At 39.6% G+C, this 16,976-nt stretch overlaps 1 protein-coding gene across 5 annotated transcripts in view; it reads left to right on the top strand.

The window, feature by feature from the left end:
* Positions 1-10,181, top strand: part of LOC128702756 (luc7-like protein 3) — a 121,840-nt gene extending 111,659 nt beyond the window's left edge. For all 5 annotated transcript variants that reach the window (XM_070101889.1, XM_070101888.1, XM_070101886.1 and 2 more), the window contains exon 10: positions 9,594-10,181. The gene's annotated coding sequence lies outside the window, so the exon portion shown is untranslated. The remainder of the gene's footprint in view (positions 1-9,593) is intronic.
* The last annotated feature ends 6,795 nt before the right edge of the window (positions 10,182-16,976 follow it).

Below are 16,976 nucleotides of genomic sequence, written 5' to 3'. Positions count from 1 at the left end.
CTGACAGTGCTACAGCAGCAGCAGCATCAGCATCAGCAGTTAACCATGGTACCACAGTATTTCGATAATATTTCTCACCCTTTTTACCACAGAGTTGGCACTAGAAGCTTTCTTGGGGCCCATGGCCACTTATTTTGCAGATAAAATCACCAAAAACACTGTAATAATACGAAATGTTCCGATTGTATGCTTGGATGTTACCGCGGAGGCTGGCTGGTAAACAATGCCACCGTCGGAACATGTGAGGCTGGCTCAGGCCGCACATTAGACGCGTCTCGGACAAATAGCGTTAAGCGGGTTTTTTAGCGGTATGCGAGGCAAAATCTTAGCGATAAAATGTATCGGTATGCAGATTTAACGTTATATGATGCCAACGGTATGCGGGGGTCCACTGTAATATGACCATGGGAAAACATGGTCAGAGTGGGAGCGGAGATGGCCGCCACCACTAGTCACTTAATGAAATTTTTTTTATTCTAGAGTATATATCGTGTTTCTATGTTATTTATATTGTTTATTATGTCATATTAGATGAATTTTGACAAATAATTCGTAGAGTTTATATTAGCATCATATTGGAGTATTTTGTCCTGCCTCCCGAGAGCAGGAATTCCGCTGGAATGCGTTAATGGCATTTCAGTTAATTTAAATGAGGAAAGTTAATTTAATACACGAGCAAATTGGGTTACGAGCTAGGTCATGGAGTGGATTAAACTTGTAAGTTGAGGTTCCATTGTATATACAGTAGACCGTCATTTAACATGAGTTTATTTGGCACAATTCAAGTATAACACTATTGAAGAATTGCAGCACAATTTTATTTAACACTTCGTAAAATTAATTTAACACGGTTCGCGAGAGGAGAAAAAAATTTGAGCGCGGAGTCGCCTGTGGGATTGGTGGTGGGTTACACCATTTGAGTCAATGAGGGAGACCTACTGCCATCTCTCTCCACCCTCACCCACCCACCTACACCACCCTCCCAGCCTTCAGTTCGGTTCATACGTGTGAAGGATGACGATACTCGGGAAGCTTGCTGTGTTTATTTACGTACGTATTTTAATTGCCATATCTTAAATCTGCCAAGCAATTATGGCACCCAGTAGGTATACAAGTGTTGCTGAAAGTGCCAAGAAAAGGTTTAAGCGTTCAAGTCAAGACATTACGAAGAAAATCAAGATATTAGATAAGCTTAAGAATGGCTCACGTGTTGTGGGTATAGTGAGGGCCTGTGACCTTAATGAAGCAACAGTTCGTACAATTAATAAGAATGAGGTGAATTACGAGCTTGTGTAATGAATAACCCAAGATGTCATCTCATGAAAAGAATGACACGTAGGTCCCAACAAGTAAATAAAACAGAAAACTTGTTGCTTGAGTGGATTGAACAAAAGACAAAGAAAGGTGCACTACTTAATTTCATCTTAATTAGGGAAAAGGCCTTACAGTTGTTTAAAGCAGTGTGTAATAAGGAAGGAAGGCCTGAAAAAAGTGTGTTTAGCACAGGCTAGTTCCACAACTTTAAATTGCATAAGTTACATAATATTAAGTTTTCTGGTGAAAGTGCTTCAGTTGATCATAGAGCAGCAAGTAATTTCCCTGCTGAATTGCAGGAAATTATTTCTGAGGGTGGCTATGAACCACATCGTGTTTAATGCTGACAAGACAAGTGTTTTTTTTTTTTTTTGGTGGTGGTGGTGGGGGGAAGAATACCAACACGAACTTGTATTAGTCAGCAAGAGAAAAGTGCACCAGGCTTCAAGACAGCAAAGGATCGCTTCACCTTGCTCCTTTGTGGCAATGCATCAGGTGATTTCAAGTGTAAGCCCATGGTTATTTACCGCTCTAAGAATCCTCGTGCTTTGAAAGGTGTAGTTTGTAAGGTCTGTTGGTCTAAAAAAAAGTTGTTTGGCTTTTTGGGGGCTCCCAGAAATGTAATCCTATTTTTCCCAAAAGTTCTTCAGTTCATCTAACACGGTTTTACCTAAAACGGCGTTTTCAGGAACATAACTACCGTGTTAAATGATGGTCTACTGTACAGGCAAAATAACCAGAGAAAAAATAGTGAAATTCCAAGAACTCACGTTTTCTCACATTTCAAGGCATATTAAAAATAATAGAACAAGCGTTTTATAAAGCCGAGATATGACCTCATATATGACTGCTCACCGAGTGTGGGAATGTAGAGAAGGTATTGGCACATTACATGTCAAGTAAAAAAAATTTAAGACTGACATGTTAGGCATAGTTAAAAATTCTTAAAAATCCTATTCATTATAAATGAATCAAATTTATACAACCTTGAACTTACATTCATATGTTGTAATTGATACTATTTTTTATGAAGCTTGGTTCAGTTATATTTCACTCAGCCATGTACAGTGGTACCTTGACTTATGAGTGCCCTAACTTATGAGTTTTCTGAGTTACGAGCCATTGCTCGGTCGATTTTTTGCTTTGAGTTGTGAGCCAAAATCCAAGTTGCGAGCGAAAAAAAAACTTACTGAAAATGGCATTTGGCAAGAACCCCCGGCCTAAATGGCACAACAAAAGGTGGTTTTGGGACTTGGTACTTATAAAATAATGCTAGTGCAGTGTTCTCACTGGAGGTAATCATGTAAATATCTTTAGTTATTCTACAAAAAAAAAAAAAATAATAAAGTGGCTAAGTTTTTGGACATTTGCAAAATATCTTGCCCTTTACTCCCACACAAATCCCAAAATATTTGGAATAGTTCTAATATTCCACAAGCCAATTGTAGAACAATCATTTTTTTTATGATTCCTGTCAATATTATTGCATTTACTTTAATAATAAATGGTGGGCTTCATGAAATTGGTCATTAACTTCCGAGATATTTACATATCGCTGCACTAGTGATCTAGAGCAATAAGCCTCGAAAGCTCCATTTTCTCTCACCCAGGACCAAACAACACGTTACAGGATGGAGCAGTAATGATTTTTTATGCTCGGAATGGTCCTGGACACTTTGCCATATTATGGCGTTATTTTTAAGTATTTTCTCCTGCCCCTGGGGTGGTTTTTTGGGGGCTGGAAAGGATTAATGGCATTTCATTTAATTTCAATGAGGAAAATTTATTTGATATACAAGCAAGCTTGGTCACGGAACGAATTAAACTTGCAAGTCAAGGTACCACTGTACTTGGTACAACATTCTCAAACCAAGCTTCATAAAAATATAATATTGATTGTAATGTGAATACAGGTTCAGGGTTGTATAAATTAAAATCATTTATAATTAATAAATTTTTTGATGATTTTAAACTACTATGCTTGGCATTTTTTTATTAATACAGTGGCTTTCCCACCAAGGCAAGGTGACCCGAAAGAGAAGAAATAAAAGTTTTTCTTTTTACAGTTAAAAGATTTTATTTCTTTGCAAAGGTTGCAATGTGTAATTATAATTTTGATTTGTTAAGTATAAAGAAAACCACTATTACTAGCCCCTTGCTTCCAGCATTTTAGTCATCTCTCACAACATGTATGGCCTATGGAATAATTCTTTCCCATTTCTCCATGGAGATGACAGGAAAAAATAAGAACGAGAGGGACACTCTTAGTGATTTTAATGTGCACCTGCACACCAGCGCAGTGTGTAAGTATATTTAGGTACAGGTGCACATAAGTATAATTATTAGAGTACGTACATATAAAATATGCAATAACTTTAAAACACGTGAAATTTTGGAAAGTTTCCAGACATAATAGAGATGTGCTCATGGAAAATGTAAACAAACTGGGTGGGGCATGCCACATTAGAAAGATGGGGAGCCGTATAGCAAGTTTCGGTCATAATTTGAAATCGCCACATTAGCAGAACGCCGTAAAGTGGGGCCCTACTTTATACCAACCTACTATCTATTATTATTATTTCCATTCAGGCCACTCAAGTTAATAACACCGTTAAGCAATGTTTCTAAACCTTCCTGTAAACAGAAACAAATACCTGAGCATTCCTTTAAAGTACGCTACTGCTAACATCTCTTATTAAGGTACCACAGTAAACTCTCCTATAAAGTTCTGCTGTATGGTATGATTTATTTTTTCATAAATGCTATTGAAAAGGTGCATTAAAAATTGAAGTGTTTGATTAAGGCCTTTCCATGCATGCACTATTTAATTTTGATTGTACTTTTTTAATCACATTTTCAAAAAACTATGAGAGCTTGCAATAATTCACTTCTGCCACCTACCTAAAACCTGTATCTATGTTGCACTAAAAGGATGTCTCGGCAATTTCTTCAGGTATTTTACAAATATCCACATGTGTCTTTTTCACACCAAAGGATTACAGCTGACCCTTCACTACCAGGTTGGAGTTAACCAATTAATGAGAGTTAAAATTGCAGTTTTAAACCGAGTTCCATTCTCAGCTCAGAGATGACTTGCAGCAACTGGTTTTCCTTGTACAGTGCCTGTAAAAGTAATCGTCCGACATTCTACCATTTAGCACACAAAATATTATTAAAAGAGGAAAGGCAGCAAAGAACTGAACTCTTCCTTTATTCTTGTAACCTAATGTTGGGTAATTCCACCTTTAGCTTCAGTTACTTGTTTAATTCTTGAAAGCATACTATCAGAGATTCTTGAAATATTGTAATCACACTATTGTGATCCCATGGCCTCTTGCCAGGGCCAAAACAGAAGCCCTCTCTTCCATATTAAGATACAGGGTCCCGTTATTATCACTGGTAACCAGAATATAAACTGTTAAGCATTCCAACAAGAAAGTGCAAAATGGGAGACAAGAGTGCCCAAAAGATGCAGCCTCCTACAGTACCATGCAAGCTACCAGATGTAGGATTATCCTAAGTACCATTGCCCTTTGCTTGTCTTCTGTAAGAGAAAACAACTAACATTGTAACTAGGTGTTGTTGGCCTGATGATTTTTTTCAGGTACTGTGCAAGCTGTTGCAAAGAAACTTCTTAGGTGTAGGATTCTTTATTTTTATTGCCTTGGGTGTATCCTTTAGTTCATGACTTGGATCATCTTAGGTCAACTAATTTTCATCAGCATATGCCCAGCTGCTTAATCATGGGAAGAATGAAGACCTCAAAATGTATAGAATGAAGGTGAATCATATAAAATGCTAGAAACAGAGAAAATATTTAGGAATAATTGTGTTTAATCTGTCATTTGGAAAACACAGTAAGGCAAATGCAGCAAAGGCCAGGAAAATGTTAGAGTGGATTATGCAAATTTTTGAAATAAAAGAAGCAAAGCTAATGATGGTACTTCTCAAATTACTTATGCTCTCACAATTTGAATACTGTTCTGTGCTCACAGTACCTTTCAAGGAAGAAGAGATAGTAAAGCTGTTATGTACAGTGGTTGTATTCAAAGAATTAGAAGAATATCTAAAGTATTGTAAATGCTTCAAAAAACTTAGATTGTTCTCTGGAATAGAGAGGAGCTATGTACCTAACATGTACATTGAAGATTCTTGAGCACTTGGTCCTTAATTAACACACTACTATAACTTACTGGAGTGAAAATATGCAATAAAATGCAGAATAAACCCAGTGAAGAGCATGGAGGCCATGGGCACAATTCGTGACAACACTATCAACATCCCTAGTCTAAGATTCAATGTGAAACCATCAGATGTCAGAAATACTGTCAGGGTGAAGCTGAGTAGCAACTTGTTACAAGGGTTGTATTTGCTGGGTTGATGGCTATGTAGGCCTGCTGGCTGCTAGCACAAACAGCCCAGTTGACCAGGCGGTCAACAGGGAAACTGGGTTGTGGGGGTACAAGAGCTTTCAAAACCAATCACAGTTAGAATCCCCAGAAAGTTGGCACCCAGTTTTCTAGAGGTGTCAGGGTCCTTGGCATTGGCAGCTCATTTGCCTTTAGTTTATCTTCATGGTTACTTTATACTTCTGGTATAGGAAATCATCATCTTTTTTTTTCAGATGGTCTTAAGTGACACAGTTAATCATGCCAGGTCCTGAGAATTGCTTTAAGAGGAATATTGAATATTTTGGATTTGTCTTAACATAATTTTACAATAAACCTCTGATATAATGGATTAATAGAGGGATTCTCAGTGTTCACTAAATCAAAATGTTTAAATATGGCAGAAAAAGCAGTTAAGTACACATCATATAATACTGTACTCATAATTTACAGATAGACTGCAATAAACATCAAAATTAAAAGAGTTAAAAGTACAGTTTGCCCAGTGAATATTAGCTTTTATTTCAGGCGTCTATTGTATCGAGGGTTTACTGTATATTGGAAAGCAAAGACAGTCCTCTTCCATCCCTGAATTGGGTTAGGGTGACTATAAGCCATGTAAGGAAGTGGTTGATACTGATTTTACGAGTGTCCAGTTTGACATAATCCAAATTTTAAATGGATTGTTGAAGTCTCTCTCCCATCCTCATAGCAGTAGCCATGGCATGTTGTGGTTCCTGTCATTATAAATATGGGAGAGTAATATACCTTAGTGACTGGTGAGCCACCAAATTAGAGCATTTGTATATCTTGATAATGATGATGAGAGATCTCTACAAGTGTGGTTGGCCACTTGATTATGCAAAATTGCTGGATAGATTACATCAGTGTGTGTGTGTGTGTGTTTGTTTCAAATTGTCAGAGGCCCTTGGTGTGTAAGTTTATTTGTTTACTTATTTGTGATTGCAGGGATCAATTCTCAGATCCTGTCCCTACCTCTTAACTTAACACACTCTAGATTCACTTTTTCTTCCCTTGTGGGACATATTGTATGGAGCCTGCTTCCACTTCCTCAATAAGATCATTCCACTTTCTGACCACTGAGACTGAAGAAATGCTTCCTAACTTCCCAGTGGCTCCTATATTACTTTGACATCCAGCAGTGTCCCTGAGTTTCCATTAATCCAAGTCTGCTCGAAATGCCTAGGCATGCTAGGTGTCCTAGTGGCCCCCTCTGTAATTAGTATTTTATAACATGTAAACCACACAATACCCAAAACCTGTAAACCCCACAGTGTAACCCTTATAGAGAATAAACTTGAATTGAATTTCTCCCGTCAAACAGCCTATCCCAATCTATCTTATCAGTTTCCTGAATACTTTTTATGTTATGTCTTCCTTGGTTCTTCTGTCCTCCAGTATCCTTAGGTCCGGTTCTATTAGCCCCTCCTTGTAGATCATTCCCTTTAGCTCAGTAACAAGCCCAGTTGCATACTTCTGCACTTTCTCCAGTTTCTTAACATACTTTTTTAGGTGCAGATTCCATACTGGTGCTACATACTCAAAGATGGGCTTAATGTATCTTTCATAAAGAGCCAAAAATTACTTTTGTTGAGATTCCTGAAGGCTACTCCTAAGATTTGCCTGATCATTGGCTGCAGAAGTTATTCGGCTGGTGTGAGCCTCTGGTGAATCTGAGCACTATCCTAACCCCCTAGGTCTTTCTCTTTGAAGTCTGCAGCCTCTGTCCCTCTGGTCTACACCCAGTTTCTGGTATTCTTGCTCATTACTCAATCTTCATGATCTTTCACTTATTAGGGTTGAATTCAAGCAGCCAATTATATGACTACTCTTGCATTTTTGTGTGTACATGCATTCTCACCTGTTTGTGGTTGTGTATGTATGTACATACATACGTACTTGCCTGTTTGTATGTGCTTGCACATACACACATGTATGTGTGCATGTGTAAGTGTAAGTAAGAATTTGATGATAAAGATTTTGTGACTAACAGAAAAACAAGGATGCTTAACAAGTGATACTGTATTTGTATCCTCGCCAATGAATTTAGCAATTCAGTTTTCAAAAATTATCCACACTACAGGTTGTGAGCTTTGTTTCAGTGCTATGGTAGTTTGTTTACCCACTATCCAGTAAACAGCAGTCTCCTCTGTTGGATTGGGTACTTGTGGTAAGATTTCTAGTGACTCATGGAACCTAAATATGGAATAATTTAAAAGTATGAAACACTACTTTTTGTAGAAGGTTCCTTGTGCCATGGTGTCTGCTACCTCCCCATATCAACTGCTGCTGCTGCTGTTTGTGCTGTACTGTCTAGGGCTTAGAGCGTGTGCTGCTGATGGCACAGACAAGGGAGCACAACTGCACAGGAGAGGGAGAACGATAGACTTACCTGTACGAAATGTGGTTACAGTCAATTACTGGTGTAATAAGAGGTTTATTGATAGACCATTCCTAGAGTGGTCCATGAAACCTGAAAACTCAAAATAGTTTTTATGCTTCAAAATATTGTAATATACTATACAATTTTTTTCTTTTAAATCCCATAAATTATTCAACAGATTTTATTCATCCCTCTACTATGATTAAGTTCTACCAAAAACTGTCTATATGGTTAATGACCGAGGAAGAGAAATGTTGAGATGAGGGGATTTTGCAGCAAGTATTTGATAATCTTGTCATTCTTTGGTTATGGGCATTAATACCAGTACAGTGTTTAATGCCGCATCAGCAGCAGTCCTCTGCCTTGACTACTTTAGAGCATCAATCTCTCTCAGTGAAGGGGAATCATTTTTCATGCATCTGGAGGTAAGGTTTCTATTGTAGAGACTGATAGATACAGTATATGTAATAAGGGATATACATACAGTATATAACTTTTTTGTCATTTTTTTGGCCAAAATCATGTTTAAATTTCAGTGGGTAGTTATATATTTTAACATGTAACAAAATTTTAAGACAGACCTCTACATACACACACAAAAATAATTGTTAAGGCTTAGATATGTTAATAGATTTACATTTGTTTTATTTGGCATTTTCAAGAATCTTGCTTACTGTAGTCCTTCACAAATTTCATTTAGGTCATTTGGGATATACTCACCTGTATTGTTTTTAAGCTTTTGTATTTATTTCATATTTATTGTCCTGATCCAATAATTCAGGTTTTCTTGACTACACCTACTGTCTTACCAGTCGAGCCTATTGTCGTTGGTGTAGCCGAACAAGGCTTTGTCTGTACCACTTAATTTGTCTCTAGAGGTAAGTGGGTGTTTTACAGTGACCATGAAAACGTGCTTTACAGCAGACCCTATCATAAGATTTATCATGTAGAGGAAGAATAACTTGTTGGAATGGACTTTTGTTTGCTTGAAAGGATATAATGGCATTCTTGGGTGGTAAAATTTGCCCTACTTCATCTAGTTTATGGTTCAGTTCAGATAGGGAGTGCAGTTTGTGTAGGACTTCATCTTTACCAGTCTAGGCTATTTTGTGAACATGTTTTCTGCACAACTTGATTCTGCTATGTATTATGTATTTGTTTCTCATTGTAGAAGGTTTTTTTTTTTCTTGTTCACTGATACATCTGCCTGGTATATACCAGTCAGCAAAAAAAAAAAAAAATGTATGCTACATATAACATGAAGTATGTTAGGATAAAACTGGTATGTATCAGTGGACTTTGTGAATTTGATGTATGAACTCTCTCATTTCCTTGAGACTTTTATCAAGGAAATTTTCACATTAGTTTCCTGTTTAGTATACCAAGACATTGATGTGCTTTGTCAGCTAGGTGTATGTATTTAAAGTTAGGTTGTTAAAAAATATCTTGAGTATTATAATAAAGTAATGTAACTTTGGACTTCACAGGATTACCTTCTGGAACAAGCAAAGAAGACTTCCAAGCTACATCTACAGTACACTCATAAGGGGACTAAACTAGCAGTGTGGTTTGTTGGAGAAGGCAGAATTTCGGGACGTGCCTTCAGTCGCCACTTTGTTTAGCCAGGTGATCCCCAACTTTCACTCCCTTCTCTGCCTCCCCCACTAGGCCTCTTCCCAGCCCTACCCATCATGACTTCCCTGATGGGCATTCATAGGTTCAACGATGATTTTATAAATCATGAGTTAGTGTATATTTTTTTTCCTTTAAGATCTTATTGTATAATAGTTACAATGGGTGATGTTCTGTAACAAACATTGTTTGAATGTAAAATTTTATATTATATACAGTTTGTTTACAGTTCACACTACAAGTACTTTTGTGATGTTAATGCTAGGGTGATGAAACATCTTTCCTGTTCATCTTAGTTTAGGTGCGATAACCTCTTCAAACAGAGTTGTGATGCTGTTTAAGGAAGTTCGTTGGTTGTCCGGTCACATTCCATCAGTTATCTCATCTCTTCACTCTAGTAAGGTGAGATATTGTGAATTGTGTCAATAAATGTATAAACAATTTGCAAGTGTTTTTACACCCTCTTGTTGCCTAATGCAAAGTTTTATTATTTGATAAAGGAAAGGGTAAGAAAATAAGTGTAAATGTTTAATCTGTGTGTCTTATTACTAAGTTTCAAGGTAGTGATTGCATTAACTATCAGGAGGTCAGTAGGCATGTGTAATCTTGAGAATGTTCAGTGCATCATAGCACTGTCACTTTAAATATTGTACCCAGTATAGTTGGGTGAATTAGCTGTTACTGTAATGTATTTGTTTGAACCTTGGCAGGTGTTGGTGTCTTATTTGCCACTTACATTTATCACTTGCTCCTTGCTGCTTTTTCCATAAAAAAGAAATATGCAGAGAATTCATTGTGTGGAAATTAGGAGATGTGGAGTTACAAAAAGTATTATTCAGAGGGCTGAAGAGGGTATTGAGGCAGTTTGGTCATTTAGAGAGGATGGAGCAAAATAGAATGACTTGGAGGGTGTGTAAATCTGTAGTGGAGGGGAGGAGGAGCAGGGGTCATCCTAGGAATGGATGGAGGGAGGGGGTAAAAGAGGTTTTGTGTGCAAGGGGCCTGGACATGCAGCAGGCATGTGTGAGCATGATAGATAGGAGTGAATGGAGATGAATGGTTTTTGGAACCTGATGAGCTGTTGGAGTGTGAAGGGATTCAGGGAAACCAGTTAACCAGGCTTGAGTCGTGGAGGTGGAAAGTACAATGCTTGGACTTTGAAGGAGGGGCTTGGGATGTTTGCTGTTCGGAGTGACATCTGAACTGTTGTATCTGAGCTCCTCTGCAGAGATAGTGATTATGTGTGAATGATGGTGAAAGTTTTTTTGTCACCCTGGTTCGGTGGGTGATGGCCGATGTGTTGAAAGAAGAAAAAATCTTTATTAGGCATCCCATGTCCATCCAGTGGGTAGAAGTCAAGTGATTACAAAGGCACATTATGGGTCCAGGGACTGGTCCTCAACATTTGTTTGCTAAGCAAGTTAGTGATGATTTATTTCCAGATTTACTTGCTTAGGCACAGTGGTAATTCCAGTGATACATAGATCTGCATCCTCCAACCATCCTTCAGGTGGCACACACTATACAGTATTTCCCATCAAGTCTGGTTAACTAACTCTTCCTGAAACTCTTCATATATATTACATTCCCTTGCTTACTCTTAACCTTTTTGGTGTCCATGCCGGTGTTCTACGGCTTTGACAGCAGTGTCTGTGCCATAGTACTATGCCATGAGCTTAGCTTATTCAGATAAGCTGTCAGTGGTAAATTTGAGTCTAGATATGCAGGATTGGATCTGTGTGGTAAGTGTGTATCATATAAAAAAAATTCCTGCAGCCTGTGTGTGTGCTTGTGCATGCATGTGTGCATGTGTAAAAACATACAAATGAAAAGTAATTTACATGGAAATACTAAGCCTATTAAATATATTAAGCATATACAGTACAGGCAGGCCCTGCTTATACACCAGGTTAGGTTCTAGGTTTTGTCTGTAAAGTTAATAATAGCTTTATTTCACTTTTAAATGAATATTTAATCCTAATAGCATGTTTACACTATCATATATCAAGTGAGTAATATATAGCTAGGTCGAAAAAATGGACATGTAGTATACACATTACTTACCTTTAAATATTTTTGTCCTTGGCTTATAGCGAGTGGCGAATATATTTATTGTAAGAAGTCTAAATAAATGAAGAGGGGATATAATTGAAAACCACTGTATTAGCAAAACCCTGTAAAGTGGGGCCCCTCTTGTATATAACAGATATGAATGGAAAGAGGTGGGTTTTTAACGAATTTGTTTGAGTGTAGGCAAGGTAACTTAAATGAAGGGATTCAGGGAAACCAACGAGCTGGATTTGAGTAATGGAGGTTGGAGGGTCAGTGCCTGCTCTCTGATGGGGTAGGAATGTTGAACTCTCAGGGTAATCTGATTGTGGTGTCAGCACACTTATTGAAATATGGCGATTAAGTGAATGATGGTGAACGAATTTTCTTTTGGTTGCCCTGCCTTGGCAGGAGACAACCATAGTTAAAAATATATATGTATATAACTCAAGATATATACAAATGAGAAGTACTTAGCAATTGTACCGGTGTTGGAGTGGTTGGTATTTTTGTTTAATAAATGTATCAAATGATTTCGATAAAGAAAAATTGGATATCACATTGGAGAGAGGGAGTATGGAAGATGTAAATTTTTTCAGATATTTGGGAGTTGACTTGGCAGCAGATGGGTTTTTGAAGGATGAGGTTAACCATAGAATTGATGCAGGAGAAAAAATGAGTGGTGCGTTGAAATATCTGCGGAGACAAAAAAACGTTTTCTTTGGAGGCAAAGAAGGAAATGTATGAAAGTATAGTGGTACCAACACTTACATGGATGTGAAGCTTGGGTTGTAAATGCTGCAGCGAGGAGGTGGCTGATGTCCTGTCTAAGGGTAATGTGTGACGTAAATATTATGCAGAGATTTCGGAGTGTGGAAATTAGGAGAAGGTGTGGAGTTACTAAAAGTGTTAGTCAGAGGGCTGAAGATGAGTTGTTGAGGTGGTATGGCCATTTAGAAAGAATGGATCACAGTAGAATGACTTGGAGTGTGTATGAATCTGTAGGGAAAGGAAGGAGGGGTAGGGGTCGTCCTTGAAAAGATTGGAGGGAGGGGGTAAAGGTTGTTTTGTGGGTGAGGGGCTCGGACTTCCAGCAAGCATGTGTGAGAATGTTAGATGGGAGTAAATAGAGACGAATGGTTTTTGGGACTTGATGAGCTGTTGGAGTGTAAGCAGGGTAATATTTAGTGAAGGGATTCTGGGACACCGGTTATTATAGATTTAGCCGGACTTGAGTACTGGAAATGGGAAGTACAATGCCTGCACTTTAAAGGAGGGGTCTGGGATATTGACAGTTTGGAGGGACTTCTAAACTGTTGTAAGCGCCTCTGCAAAGACAGTGATTATGTACGAGTGAGGTGAAAGTGTTGAATGATGATGAAAGTATTTTCTTTTTGGGTCACCCTGTCTCGATGGGAGATGGCAGACTTGTTAAAAAAAAAAATTCAAGCATAATAAGGAAATAGTACAGTAAACCTCATTTAACTGCCCTTGATATGACAGACTTGTGGAATTACAGTAAAATCCACTGGGTAAATTGTGCTTTTAACCCTTCTGGGTTTAGCATTCAAATTGATTACATTATTAAGAAGAAAGTAAGGTCAATAGATTGTAAGTTGTCACCACTAGACCAAGGCTAGACTACAGGTATTTGGCAGTACAGTTTGTAAAGAATGTCAGTAACATGAAACGTAGTGGGGCCAGAGACAGGGCCATACGTTATAACAATATACGTATATTAATTTTCAAACATAGTCATATTGAGATATCCTTATAAATTTTACAGGAAATGGCATATCACTCCATTGTTAATGATAATTCTGAAATCTTCAGATTCTATCCATATTTTACATTGGCTATTAATGATCTTGGAATTTACTTGATAATTTATCTGTATTGTATTTGTAGATTAGCTTCATAAGAGTATATAAAATTATTATAATTGTACAGATGTAACTATGCAGGTTGGGTCAGATAGACCCATTGTGACCTGTAATCCATTCTTTTGCACCACCTCTCACAGGATGAACATGGTGTGCACAATAAGCAAGCCGGTAAGGTGACACAACAAATAAGCAAGGTGGAAGATTAGTGCATTGAGATCTTGATTATCAGGATCCTGTTAAGAGTGTTGCTTGATGCTGATTAAGGACTCGTGATCCAAGGAATTAAGATATACTCTCTACTTCTTAGGATCAAACCTGTAATTCCTCTGGTGCTGCAAGACCACTATGAATTTATCGCTTTTCCATGAAAATTAGTACACAAACTGTGAGCTCATAGTTGATGCCCTGGTATTAAAGAATGTGAAGGGAAAGGGCTTCCTCTTAATTGAGGTACGTACCTTGATGCTAGTGAAAGGCTCTAATCCAAAAACTTAATTTATCCTCCCAAAGAGTAACTCTGGTCAGATCACTGACAGTGATAAGGATGTGTGTGAAATTTTCAATACCTACTTCCCCTTGGTTTTTACCTAGGAAAATACTAGCGTAATTCCAGAAATAATAGATTACGTAGAACAGGACGATAATAAACTATGCACGATTGCGGTAACTAGTGACATGGTCCTCAGACAAATTGAGAAATTAAAACCTAACAAATCCCCAGGCCCTGATGAACTGTTTGCAAGGGTGTTAAAGGAATGTAAAGAGGAACTTAGCATAACTTTGGCAATTTTTTTTTTTTTTTTTTTTTTTTTTCAATATATCCTCTTCAAGGGGGGCTCCTTGGCGTGGTGAAGAGGCTCTTGGTCTGAGGAATTAGACCTATCGGTCTTCTTCCTCAGACCGAACCTAATTACCCCCCAATCTCCCCTCCCCTATCCCATCCTCCCCATCCTCCCCTTTTTCCTTTCCTCCTCCTCCTCCCCACTCCTCCCTTTTGCCCTTCCTCTTTTTGTCCTTTGGGATTTCTCCCACAGGCGCGCTAGTTCCTAGGTAGGAGAAAGGATACCGGGGTCCATCCCATTCCGTTGAGGTTCTTAGCGGTGGCGTAGTTTGCCGTGGAATCTGGATCGCCTGGGGATGTCCCGATCCCTCTCCGGTATCCCGGAGTAGCTTTGGGTGTCTTTCGGGCGACGAGTGTATCTCTGGAAGCCACCTTTCGGATTCCGGGGGTGGTGGCCGAAGGAGGTATGCTTTGTGGCGGATATCCGGCCGCCCTCTCTTTTGTCCACCGAGGTAGCTCGGCAGATGTGAGGTTGCTATCCCGGATTGTTAGTTTACTAGCATGATGGGTAGGGTATGGCACGGGTTCCATGCTGCATCTGCGCTACTTGCGGTGCTGAGGTCCTCTTGGGCGCGGAGGGAGATTTCTGGCCCTTTCATTCCTCCTAGGACCTATCCCTCCCCGGTCCCCCCCTTTTTTTTTTCTTTTTTTTATTTTTATTTTCTTTTCTTCTTTCTTTTTTTTTTCTTAAAAACAAAAAGAAAGAAGTAACCTAACCATGGCAGCCCTAGTCCATGAACCTGGTACCCCCGGGCCCCTTCTTGATACTGCACCCCGTTCTGACCCCGCCTCGTCTTTGGACCACTCTTCAGACATTCCTCATGCCTCTGTACCTATTGCCGGTGCTGTTTCCTCACCCGCTTCAGGTACTGAGGCCTCGACTGACTCCTTCGATTTATCAGACCTTCGCTCTCCTCTGACTATGCTTCCGGCCTCTCCCTCTACGGTGCGGCAATTTTCAAATCGCCGACCCGTTCCACGTCGGACCAACTCTGGTCCCACGCCTAAACTTCAACGACAATTACCTGCTGATGATACTTCTCCACCTTCACCTTCTCGTTCTTCTCAGAAACGATCGACACGTCCTTCACTACCTTTCCACGCTCAGTTTCAGACTGAACAGTGGACTAAATTCTTCACTTTACGACCAACTTCCTCTACTGCCTATCTTTCTGACCATAGTATTGGCAAGGCACTCCTACTCCATGTTGGTAAAGATATTTCTTTTCATGCTCTTAAGAGCGGTACGCGCATCATTACCGTACAGAATGCTACCCAGGCTCGTGAGCTCTCTCGTCTTTCCCATATAGATACTGTTCCTGTCACCCTTGAAAAACATCATTCCCTCAATTCTTGTAGTGGTACCGTCATTCTGCCCCATACCATAGTTCAACAAAATTTCCAGACATGTGGCACCGACATTCTAGAACAGCTGGAACTCCAAGATCTCCCAATCCTCAAGGTAGACACTTACGTTCTTCCTGCCCGTGGGCGGAGACGATACCCTAGCAATGTGGCTCGTTTAACTTTTGACAGCCGAGAACTCCCATCCTCAGTTTATATAGCAGGACATCGGTTACAAGTTCGAAAGGTGATCCCTACACCACAACAGTGTAGAAATTGCTGGCGATTTGGCCATCCAGCGAAATATTGCAGATCTATCGCCGAATGCCCAGTCTGTGGTGCCGATGACCATTCTAATACGTCTTGCAATCGATCTCCCTCTTGCCTTAACTGTCATGAGGCTCACCCTTCGTACTCTCGCCGTTGTCAGGTCTATTTAAACGAGCGGGAAATCCGTTACCTCAAAGAGACAGAAGGTCTCCCTTATGCCATGGCAGTTTCTCATCTCCGCCTCCAAGGGAGACTCCCATGTGTTTCTTATTCCCGTGTTTCAAAACGTCCCCCCACTTCTGGTATCCCATCTTCTACACCCACCTCTGTGGTTACCTCTCCCATAATCACTCCTGTATCTAATCCTTTTGCTGTCCTCGGCTCAGACGTCCCTACTTCAACGCCTCAGTCTACTCTCGCTTCTTCGAGTTCTCTCTTACAAGCCTCAGTATCGACGAGACCTCGTACGACACCTCTTCCCAATCGTCCCTCTACTTCTCAAAAGTCAAAAAAAGGTCCAGTAACACCTCCTACCCATCTTCCACCTCCTCATTTTACCCTCCCTGTCTCTGTCCCTAGTTCTTCCCCTCTCACTGGCTCAGTTACAAGTGCAGAGGTTCACCCTCCTCCTCGTAATGTACCTTCCTCCCCTGTTCCCTCCCAAGTTTCTTCCTCTTCTGCCACCTCCCAGGTTCCTGTCTCTTCTGTCCCCTGCCACGCTTCTCCAGTTCCCTCCACCCTTTCGCCCCCCCCTACCTTGGTACAGTCCAATACAGTTCCAATCTTTACTCATCCTCCCCCTACCATTCCCAATATTGTCTCCCATACGACATCTCTGAATTCCGAAA

Source organism: Cherax quadricarinatus, chromosome 79, assembly GCF_038502225.1.
Source record: "Cherax quadricarinatus isolate ZL_2023a chromosome 79, ASM3850222v1, whole genome shotgun sequence".
Taxonomy (NCBI): domain Eukaryota; kingdom Metazoa; phylum Arthropoda; class Malacostraca; order Decapoda; family Parastacidae; genus Cherax; species Cherax quadricarinatus.
The sequence above is the reverse complement of the archived record's forward strand: the minus strand, read 5'-3'. Positions and strand labels throughout refer to the sequence as shown.